The sequence below is a fragment of the Polypterus senegalus genome, chromosome 15 (genome assembly GCF_016835505.1).
Source record: "Polypterus senegalus isolate Bchr_013 chromosome 15, ASM1683550v1, whole genome shotgun sequence".
NCBI classification, from domain to species: domain Eukaryota; kingdom Metazoa; phylum Chordata; class Cladistia; order Polypteriformes; family Polypteridae; genus Polypterus; species Polypterus senegalus.
In genome coordinates, this window is record NC_053168.1 from 82512863 (window position 1) to 82525256 (window position 12394).

Below are 12394 nucleotides of genomic sequence, written 5' to 3' on the forward strand. Positions count from 1 at the left end.
GTGTGTAGAATTCTGAGGAAAAAAACAAATTTAATCCATTTTGGAATAAGGCTGTAACATAACAAAATGTGGAAAAAGTGATGCGCTGTGAATACTTTCCGGATGCACTGTATGTAAGTATCACTGGTCCTGTACCGTTACAAAAGTGTCTGTACAAGACAGGTGAGTTCTTCAATTAGTCTCTTTATCTTCCAATGGCACTAAATGGTACATACAGTCATTTGAAAAAGTAAGTATACCCCATGGAAACTCTTGACTTTTTCTACATATTTGAACATGCAAACAGTACATCTTCATTCAATCTGTACCTGCCCTTAAAGGTAATATACTTGAATAAAACACAAGGAAAATTTGCCTTTTAAGTTGTTTATTTAACAGAAATATCTGTAGATGTAATGATCTACTGTGGATGTGCTGGGGAAAAAAGCAAGCATATCCTTGATCTCAGAAGTTGATATTGTTCGCATTAGTAGGGATGACTTCTTGTAGGCATTTTGCATAACTGCCTAACTGTTTTTTTGACATCGACTCAGTAATATTTTTGACCACATTACCTGCAAAATTCCTTCAGTTGCAAGATGTTACTGGGTTTTCTTGCAGGTACTACCCGTTTCAAATGCTCCCACAACATTTCAATGGGATTCAAATTAGGGCTTTCACTAGGCCAGTCCATAACCATCCATTTCCTTTTTTTGGAGCCATTCCTTACTGGTCTTGCTGATGTGCTTCAGATCATTATTGTACTGAAGGGTCCATTTGTGATTCAATTTTCGAATAGATGGCCTCACAAGCTCCTGAAGCATATGTTGATATGAGGCAGAATTCACAGTTGACTTGATGAATTTGCCCAAGCACTGAATCAGCAAAGTTACCCCAAACAATAACATTTCACCAACATGCTTCACAGATGGCATGAGGTTCTTCTCCTAAACTGGTGTCTTCGGTTTATACTTATTCAGCTTCAGAAAATATATTTTATAACCATCTAACCACTTCAAAGTTACTTTGTCATTAACAATCCAGAAAATTTAAATCTATTAAACTGTACAAATATTGTAGCTTGTAATTTTTTAAATGCTGCGCAATTGCATTTATTGACTTGTTTTACCAAACAGGAATATTATATTTTCTGTGAGAGCAAATTTAGCAATTTAAATTTTGTAATGCATGATTTTTAGAACAAACCTAATCTCTTTTGAGACATTTACTGAATAATGTTTAATTATGTTTTCTTAGGACATATAATTTGACATCCAAAACTTTTAAAGGAGATATCAGGTACAGTAAATTAATACTTTATTTTATTGATGCATTTTTCCTCTCTAGAAGACCATTTTGTATTTATTAAATAAATTGCCAAAGCAAACATAACCAAATTTTATATTATTTGTTCAATCTGATGATTAAAAAGCTTCACCAATTTAACAATATGTAGTACAGAACATTTGGCTGCCAACGGTACTACCAGAAATAGGAATTGGGCTACTCTTGCCCTCATGATGGGCATTAACCTTCTGCATTTGATTGATTGATTCTACACTGGGAAATAGGAGGTGAAGATTTTGGCTCCAGAGGAGTATGCCATCACCTAACAACAGAAGGTTGTCTCTTTTGTTGGTCACTCATTCCATGAAATATTAATTTTTTGTCTTGTAGCCTATTTTGCAACCACAGTCAGTTATATAAACCAGGTCTCTTTATGTCAAAATTTCGGAGTTCAAACCACAATACTCATGTAGAGTATGGGAGCCAGCACAGTTATTTTACTAATTGCCACTAATATAACACATATAGCAAAAAAAAACAGAATGTTATGAATAAAGAACAACTGTTACCCTCCTCTTTTCTATACAAAGTAATATTCATGCATTATATAGTACTATTAGTAATAATATGTTTCCATAGACAATTAACATACTTTGCGAGTAGTTAATTGTACAATGAAGTTTTTCCAGATAGCTGCCTATGCTTCTGCTCAGTCAAATTTATAATTCCTTGTTGAAAGGCTGCAGCAGTAATCCCCAAGGGCTTCATGTATAACACCATGCGTAGAATTCACACTAAAACATGTTGTAAAGACAAAAATAGAAATGTGCATATGCACAAAAAATTCCAGATGCATAAAACTGTGTGTACACCAAGTTCAACCCATTTCTCCTTTATAAATCACAACAAACATGAAATTTAACGCACATGCCTTATAGCCCTATCCCGACTCCTCCCAGAATTTTACACATCTGAATATGCAAATCAATATAGATATCCTCTTACATTCAGTATTTTGTTAAAAGTCAACGGCAAATGCACGTGTAAAAATTAAGATTTTCACCAAATGCCAAGTGGAGGTCCTACTCAATGAAGCTGAGGCGAGGAAAAACGTAGTTTTTTTGTGGCTTAGGCAGTGGCATGAGCAACAAAGGGAACGTGATGGAATTGACACTCAAAAGTTAAAGATCAGAAAGTTGCACAGTGCCAAAAATATAAAAGGAAGTGGTAAGATGTCAAAGTCCACCCACCGTCTGGCTGTCATATGGAATGGTATTAGGGTACAGAGAAAGAACAAAAGTAATGACACAGTGAAGAAGAAAGAGATTAAAATGTCGACTTAAATCTCAAGATTTTCACTTTAATCTTGCAGTTTATTTTGTCATTAAAGTAGAACATCGTAACCTTCAACTCAAAATCAATGTTTATTTTACTAGAATTTCTCAAATCCCATTGTAACTAAAGCAGCACGTTAAATGCTTTGTATTATATGTGTGTGAATCAGTATGTGTGTGAATCACTATGTGTCTTTCTCTTTCACACACAGGAGCGCAAAGGCACTGATCACCACACAGAATACATTAAATTTATTATATTACAGCTCTCACAACATTTTAAAATACTAATATGTATAATTGATATCATTTTCATGAAGAAATGCATAAAAGCACGTACTAAACATGGGGACACAGTGGGGCAGTGGTAGCGATGAGGTAGCGTCCCATCTAAGAATTGTTCTTGCCTCCCCCGTCCAGGGATTGTTTCTGCCTCCCCACCCCATCCAGAATAATTCCTACCTCCACTCCATCCAGAATTGCTTGTGCCTCCCCCGTCCAGGGATTGTTCCTGCTTCCAGCAAGATTCTTGCTGGGACACACGCGACCCTGGATTAAATCATTTATTGCAGCAGTACTGTGTCTTTTAAACGTACCAACCCCCAATTCCTGTCTTTCCATTTTTTTTCTCCACATAACTAATCGCCACAATATAAGCTCTGTATTAAATGTATACCCAGCCGTAAGCTTAGTACACTGATTCTTTAAAACTGTTACGGAACAATGAAAAATCTTGGTAATATATGTTTAATTATTATATCTGTTTTTCTATCCAGGGTCGTGCCAGTCCCAGGAAGCGTACAACACGAGGGAGGATCAATCCCTTGATAGGGCACCAGCTCATCACTACCACTGTCTCACCGTGTCCCCACATGTTTAATTATTAACAATATGCATTATTTAAATGCAGTTAATAATTTATCTGTAAAATGTAATATACATGGGCGGCACGGTGGCGCAGTGGTAGCGCTGCTGCCTCGCAGTTAGGAGACCCGGGTTCACTTCCCGGGTCCTCCCTGCGTGGAGTTTGCATGTTCTCCCGTGTGCGTGGGTTTCCTCCGGGCGCTCCGGTTTCCTCCCACAATCCAAAGACATGCAGGTTAGGTGGATTGGCGATTCTAAATTGGCCTTGGTGTGTGCTTGGTGTGTGGGTGTGTTTGTGTGTGTCCTGCGGTGGGTTGGCACCCTGCCCAGGATTGGTTCCTGCCTTGTGCCCTGTGTTGGCTGGGATTGGCTCCAGCAGACCCCCATGACCCTATTCGGATTCAGCGGGTTAGAAAATGGATGGATGGATGTAATACTTTTGTGCATTTAATCAAAAAATATTAAGTATACATCCTAGTATTCTAACACTTCACAGCTCCAAAAGGATAGCTGTTTGAAATCTAAATTGACTTGAAGCCAGTCTTTATTATCATAAATGTGCACTGTCTCTTCTATCGAATTCCTTCATTGTCATTGTACAGTAAAATGAGATTCAATATACAAATCCTATAAAATGATAAAACGAAACAATAATAAAAACATAATAAATAAACCATGTGAAAGAATAAGTAAAACAGTACAACAACATTAAAATATAGTGCTGATAGAGCACATGGCTCATAAAGTTGCTCAGGTTGTACAATATTATAGTTGTATAGTTTATAGTAAGGTAATTGTAATTATATGTAGAAACTGTTCTACCGGAAGCATTATGTTTATAGCTCTTGTGGTGAAACTGTTTCTGAGCCTTGAGGTCCATGCTGGAAAAGCTATAAAGCGTTTGCAGGATGAGAGAAGTTCAAATACACTTTGTGCATGACTGATTGAAATCCATGCAAAGGCTTTTGGCTTTCCTGAAGCTGCAGAATGCACTCTAAATGTACTCCATTGGTTTCCAATCAGCTGCTGTATGGCTGTGATTCCACAAACAGACACAGTAGGTTAACATACTCTGAGTAGTGCACTGAGAGTAACAATGCTAAAGCAGCTACAGTAGTAGAAATAGTTTGGCCATTGCATGCATCTTTATACAGTATTGTTACAGAATTATTATAATGAAGTGTCTTAATTTTGTAAAGAATATGCAATTCATTTCGATAAACTTGATAAATCCTGTGTCACTGATGCAAATCTGAAAAACAGGAGACCACACAAACATTAGCATTGCTTTGACACCGAGTGCCACCAGTTTGCATAACCGAGCAGATAAGTGTGTTTGCAAGGTGAGGGGCTTCGGTGAAATTTTCGTTGTTTTACTCCAAGTTTAGTTTTTATACATCTCAATTGGTGCGTGGAAATGGGGTACAGAGCATTTTTGTGAGTATGCATCATTTATACCTGAAGCCCCAAAACTTGTGCATGGTGAGCATCCCTTAGTGTATATCTATGCTTCAATTTAATTTTCATAGTGGAAAATAGTATCTTGTGTCTGTGTGTACTGCTCAAAATTCATATCACCTTCTTTAAGAGGGTAGATGTCTTTGAAAGTGAACAAGGTATTTCTGAAAGAATCTCTCTGATCCTGTCTTGGTCTCCTAGGTGATTATACACACTATCTACACTAACAGTGAAAGTGTCTTCAAACAATTTAAAAGTGGCATTGTGTATTCTGACAACTGACAGCAGTCGGACAAATGGTATAGTGCTACCACTTCTATGGTAGCAGTATACCCTTCTCTACCAAATGACTAATAATATTTTCTAACAAATATAGGCATGCTGGCAATTGAGAAAAGTTATTCCCTGAAAGTTGTCTTTTCCAAAGTTTTAATTTGATGATGAATGCCTTCACATTGCTGTATATTAGATAGATAGATAGATAGTGTGAAAGCCGGCCCGGGCACAGACAGACGGACATCATATTTCACCCAACATACGTTTATTTACAGTTACTATGTACAATTCGTGCACTCACAACCCCAGTGCCTCTTGCACCGATTTCCCCAAGTCCAGGCCACACAGTCCTTGTGCCTTCTCTTTCTGGCTGCCTCCAGTCCTCTCCCCAGCTCAGTCCTGCTACCTCCCGACATCCACCAATGACTGGAGGGAGGCGGCCCCTCTTATGGGAACCCGGATGGGCTCCAGCTGCTTCCCGGCAATTAGGGTTGGCCACACCCCTGTGTGGCGGAAGTGCCGGGCTCCCGGGATAAATAGGCACTGGGGTGCCGCCTGCCGGTGGACACGGGTCCCTACAGGGCTGGGCTTCTAAGCCCCCTACCCGAGGCCTCCTGCATAACCAGGACGGACGCCCCCACTCGGTCTGGAGGAGGCACACGCCCTCCTCTGGTCCTCCTAGGCGTCCCGGCCGGGGACCACACGGGATAAACCGGCATCAGGGCGCCGCCTGGCGGTGGCCACGGCTCCCTACAGGGCTGGGCTTCCAAGCCCTCTACCCGTGGCCCCCAACAGAACCAGGACGGACGCCCCCTCGCAGTCTGGAGGAGGCACAAGCCCTCCTCACGTCCTCCTGGGCATCCCGGCCGGGCTCCAGCCCCGGCCGGGACCACAATAGATAGATACTTTATTAATCCCAAAGGGAAATTCACAAAATTACTGCAATCAGCTGATTTGGACCTTGCAATTTAAGATTAAATGCATTCTTTTCCTGTGTTATTTACACAAGGAAGTAGAAATACATCAACCAGTTGTTTTTTGAAATTTCTGCTCACTTACATAATTATTTTGATTTCTGATCTTAAATCAAGAAATTTTTCCATGAGTTTTCTCAGCTTAGCCAGAAGACTTCTGTGAGGTCATGGTAGCTGAACAAAAGGGCGTGGCATAAATATATATGGTGGCATAAAGTCAAAGGAAAGATGTGGGCTGGGAGAAGTGCACAAAGGTAATGTTAGACCACCACCCCTCATTTTAGACACTGATAAAGTGCATGAATTTAATTTAAATAGTAATTCAATACAATAAAAAACGTTTACCTACACTTTAAATATTATTATAATGTTTCTGCCAAGTGTCAAACCCTCTTGGTTATATTTTCTCTACCTCCATGTAGCATGACAATAGTCTGCTTTATTTTGTCCTTAGACAGTGATGTACGCATAATTTTTTCTGTGTAGCATTTTTGTGAAACGTCTGATTGATAGCACAGAGTGTTTAAAGCAGGGGTGCCCAATGCGTCGATTGCGATCGAACAGTAGATCGCAAAGGTAGTGCAGGTAGATCGGGTTGCATTCAAAAAAAAGTTTTTTAAACGTTAGTCTATCATATATCCTAACACACTGATCATCCCGCACGCACGAACAAACGTGCAAGCTACTGCAAAACTCCAGCTATCTAAGTCATCTAGTTAGCCTTCCAATTTATATCGACTAAAGGAGAGATTTTTAAAAAATTGTTTGCGGAGGGTATGGGCTGGATATGGAATTGGAAGAGGATTTTTTTCTCTCACAATGTCACAAACGAAGTGCGTTCGTCTGATCTGTCAATCTATCATTGCCATTCCAAAAAAGGAAAATGTGGAAAGGCACTTTCAAACTGTTCATAAAAACTATGAAACTGACTTCCTTCCATAAAACGATCTGAGAAAGAGAAAGGAGAGGGAACGAAAATATATATATATGTAGCATTTTTAATGTAGGTAGATCATTTCGACCTGGTCATTTTAAAAGTAGCTCGCAAGCCGAAAAAGTGTGGGCATCCCTGGTTTAAAGGTACATCCAGTTCTAATTTTGAGATCATATTCCATAAGGCACTCAGTGACTTTTGTTTTTTTAATATTCCTTGAATACAACTTGCAATCTGAAAGCGATTCCAACCCACTCAAGAAAATCAATTAATAGCAACAAGACTACCAAAGCTGCATTGCTGCAAAGAAATATCTTTAGACATATAAAACCTCTTCACTGTTAGAAGCTGAATTATCATAGTATTTCCCTCTACTTACCCTTTACCTTTTTTTTTTCCAAGGGTAAGTGTACTCATCAAGTTAGTTACCGGGTTCGTCTACTCTTGCACCTTATGATTACCACACACATACATAGGTATACACATACACAATGAAAATCGACAGTGCCCTCTGAATGACACACACACAGATGGTTAACCTCTGGCACTTTAAACCACACAGGTGCCTTAGGAATAACACAGTCTGTCACTCTGTCAGCACTTCAAGAGACTTATTATCTGCACAAACAACATACAATGTTTTAATGCTATCTCAGACCTAAATATTAGTTTTGCTCTACAAGAATACATTAAAACATTGATCTTCTGGAAGTAACCAGAACTGGTAAACATCGCCCGTATATCTCCACTTATTGCAATGTTGTGCTCTCAGAACCTGAGCAGTACTCCAAGTAGTGATGGACCTAATGTTGGTCCAGGCAAAAGGTTCCCATTTAGATTAATTTGCTGGTACCTGTAAGAGCAGTTGAACACAACCCTGGCCTTACCATTGTGTTGTACAATATGGTGGGGAACGTATTATGATTGAGACCTCTCAGCTTCTTCCATTGATATCTTCACCACAAGACCTTCCTCTATAAGCTTGTGTATTTCTTTGCTATACACAGCTGCCAGTTCTGGAGTATTGAGTAGGCGGAGCTCTGTGGCTCTTAAAAGAGCCATAACTGAAGAAGGTGGTGATTGAAGGAGGGTAGCATCTTTCTTCCACAGGAGTTGTGGTGCATAGCGACTCATGTCATTGACTATGATACAAGTTGTTTTTTCCTCCAGAGTGTCCAGTGCAGCTTTGTCCTGCTTTGAGCGGATGATCTCCCTTTCGTTCCTGTGTTACAATATATCAAACTGCCAAAGCCTCTCCACATGATGATGCAGTTCTTGAGTGGGAGAGAGTAATGTGGTTTGGAGACAAAAACTTTCATTTGAAGGGTGTTGCAAAAAGGTTGTGGGCTCTTGGACTGTCCAGCCTAGTAGTGTCTGTACTGCTACAGAGCCCCCAGGAGGTTCCCTCCGAACTGGAGCAGTAGAAGTAATCAGCTGAGGGTAGTCTGACCCTATGAGAAGCAGGGGTTCAACTCTACTGAAGCCATGGATTGGTATATCTTGTGAAGAAGGGGGCTAAATGCATCCCTAGAAGTCACGGTTGCCTCCGAAACCCCTCTTAAACGCTGATACAATGGAAACACAGTTTACCTCCTCTTTGCTCCGTTAGCTGCTGCAGCTATGCCACATGATCTGCTTCTCGTACAGCTCTTCGTATATTTAAAAGCCTGTGCAGCACCTGTCCTGTTTGCTCATTGCTTTGTCTTTCTCTCCTCCCCCAGACATCCTCTGCTCCTGTTGGGGATCCCACTCCCGACATGCAAGCTTGTTACGAAGAGGAAGATGTTCGTCTGTTCATTTAATTACAATATGTCTCCACACAGAGTTCATTTTACTTTTGAAAGACTTTTGTTTGATATGTTTGTTTAAATAAAGTTCCTGTCTCTACAATCTCCTGTGTTTCTGTGCAATTCTGTGAGCCAAGAGCAACAATCTCTTAAGTGTTTTTGCTTTCTTTTCAGTACTTCAATGGGGCAATATTGCTCAGCCAGGTTCAGTTTATTGGCAGCAAAAGCTCTTTGAATACAATATTTTACTTTCGGGTCTGATTGGGCAAATAGCTCGAAGGAGACAGCAGCACCTTTCAAATGAATAATATCATGTCTTATTGTTCTCAGTGACAAGATCTCCTCTGCTCCTTTCAGTCCAAGTTGCTTGGCAGCTACTGGCAGAATTGTCCTCTCAGATCCATCATCTAACACAGCATGTGTATCTAATATTCTTGATCTACTCCATAGCCATACAGGGACTACCTTTAGCATCACCCTGCCTAAGTGGCTGATTTGATCGACATTAATACGAGGTGATGATGTACTTACTGCAAGAATGCTCTGATTCTCTGTAGCAGAAGCAATGTCATGAAGTACAGGTAAATATTGACCTCCGCATGTTGAACAGGGTTTCATAAGTGTACAACTATCCTGTTTGTGACCTCGGCAGCTCCTCCAACATCAATCTTGTTCCTTAACCCATTTCACCTTTTCTGTGTGGCTCAATTTGCTGAAAGCTTCACAAGCATTGAGGTAATGTTCACGGTTATTGCAATAAGGGCAAAATGGTCTTGGTCCTTGTAGACTTGAAGAGCTTCTGTTCTCTTCGGTAGGGCTGTCCTTTAACTGCTTCCATTGTACATCTCATACATATCTGTATGGCCTGAGCTTTCTGGTCAAGGCACTCTGCAAGGTCTAGTAGAGTATGTTCTGGCACTGTCACTCATAATAATGTGTTTATTAAAGTAGTATTCTATAAATGAGTCTCTATAGTTCACAAGCAGTTTAGCTAGCAAGTCTTCTACATGAGATCCACACTGTAGTTCAGCTCTAGCAGGCCCATCCATAGTGTTAAGAATGCCCACCAAAGTGTTGACATCAGTAGCAAAGTCCTCAAAGCCTTGAGCATCACCTGGCCGTAAGGCTGGAGTGTTCAGAATTGACTTCAATTCACGTTGAACTAAATGTCTTGGTTGACTGTATCTTTGCTCTAAAGTTTGCATTGCACCAGTGTATGGGAATGGGTGATGGACATACCTTTTAGCAATCTGATAAGCATTGGGTAGCTCTAGATGATCCACCAATATTTGGTACTTATAATCTTCAGTTAAATGGCGATGAGGGCCAAGGATACTGTCTAATCCTTTTTTAAGCATGAGAAAGTCACTCTCTTTGCCTGAAGAAAAGGCTGCTAACTTTGGTTTTGGTATGCCATATGATGATGCAATTGCCATTTCCATTAATCCAGGCACACTAGGATCAGTGGGGGTGTAAATGTGTAGAGGCTGCCACCTTTGGTAGTGCTGATGTGGAATTAAATTAGGAACTGAGGACTGTGGCAGCGGTTGAAACAATGTCTGCACAGGAGCTGGCGTAAACTGTGGCTGCATTGGAGCTGGCTGGAACTGTGGCTGCACTGGAGCTGGCGCAGGCTGCAAAGGAGCTGGCTGTGGCCAAGAATATGATCTTGAGAATCTAGTTAACTGTCCATAAGATTGTGAACCTGACAGGACTGCTATACTGGCGTAAAGAGCTGGCTGAGAAATTGACTGTGCCCTGTGTTGTGGATAATGGGGCACAGGACTCTCAGAATGGAAGCAATACTCAGTTACCCGTGTAACACTTTCCATAACAATCTTAAGCTCCCTCATCTCATTACTCAGAGCTCTCCAATGTGACTCTAAGAAATTTATGCTCTCCCTCTTCACATTAGGAACTTGCATAAAATAGCTCCCATATGAGTTATGGGTTGAATATGTAACAGTGGATGATCAATCACAAATCCTCCAAGTAAGCTGGCACACGCCATGTGTGACTTGGACGAGGATTTGTTATCTGTGTCTCACTGTAAAAATCTCTAGATGTAGCCATAGCACAACCCATGTACGATCCAGCCCTAAACACCACTTTGTGAGGTACAGTTGTATGTTACTGTGCTGACTGTACACTTGCTGGCCTAATTTTTTGGCTAGTAAGAAACACAGCTACACCAGAGAGTAGATAACACCCTTCAAGTACTTTAATAGATGTGTATACATACAGTAAGTGTATGTGTGATATCTAAACAGAAATAAATTAATACAATAAGTACACAAATACAAATGGAATACATATATGAACATAACTAATTAAATGTCAAACTGGAACATTATTATATAGTATTCAAGAAGAGCAATGTTAAACATCAATTCCTCAACTTTAGGTATTGTTAATCAAACCAGTAGGTGGCACTATTAACCAGACTTAAAGGTACAGCGTAATACCCAAGACAGCATTCGTTTATAAAAACAAACTTTACATTTAATACTGAGAAAATCAACATATTTTAATGTGTTGGAGTGAAGTAAAGTACAGCGTATCTCTCCTTAAAGGTCAACAGTGCACAAATTTAACGATATGTTCATTCATAAACAGCAATCATAGCCATAATAGCGCTTTTGTATATTTGCACTAAACATTAATATAAGTTGCAAAATTAGCTAAGCTATTAAGCTACATTGAACACTGCAAAAAAGAAAACAACTTACTTTGTCAATAACACACAACACACAGTTTCAGAAGGTAGCAACAAAGTATAACTTGAAAAAACACAAACAAACAGGCAGAGACTGTGAGCATGTTACAATTCAGGAACAAAACGCCTTGCATGCGTAATAGTCTTGTGGGGCCTGCCTTGCTTAGGTTCAGCATAAAGCAGGGAATTTTGTACAATATCTATACATATAACTGCACATATATACCAAATATACAAATACAAGTATAAAAATACCTATACCTAAATATGAAAATATATCTAGCAAAAAAGGACTTTGTGGGAGGGGGGCACATCAGGGAGACTGTTACAAATGCAGACTATAAATTAAGGACTATAAGAAACAGTGCAGAACGGCAGGTAAGTAGTGTAAACATCTTCTTTTATAATACGCTACTGCGGCTATCCTTTTGTCTGTTCAGGATTTTAAATCACCTGTAGCTCGCAAACCGTATGAACTATTGACCTGAAATTTGGTACACATATACTACGTGACGTCTACTATCCGTTTTCGGGGTGATAATTGACTTCCAAGGTTATTCCTCTTTTTATTTATTTTTTTTTATTTTATTGTAAAATCAACTCTCGGCAGCAGCCATCAGGGCAGGTGTGCTCCGCATGCTTATGGGCGCCGTTCTCATTCTCTACCACTTTCGTCGTCACTTCAACAACAACAACAACATTTATTTATATAGCACATTTTCATACAAACAGTAGCTCAAAGTGCTTTACATATTAAAGAATAGAAAAATGAAAGACACAATTTA

General features: G+C 39.8%; 1 long non-coding RNA gene across 1 annotated transcript; it reads left to right on the plus strand.

The window, feature by feature from the left end:
* Nucleotides 1-1091: 1091 nt before the first annotated feature.
* Nucleotides 1092-8996, plus strand: LOC120516019. The gene is made up of 2 exons (XR_005630755.1): nucleotides 1092-1278; nucleotides 8828-8996. It is a non-coding gene; the product is annotated as an uncharacterized LOC120516019 (long non-coding RNA).
* Nucleotides 8997-12394: the final 3398 nt, after the last annotated feature.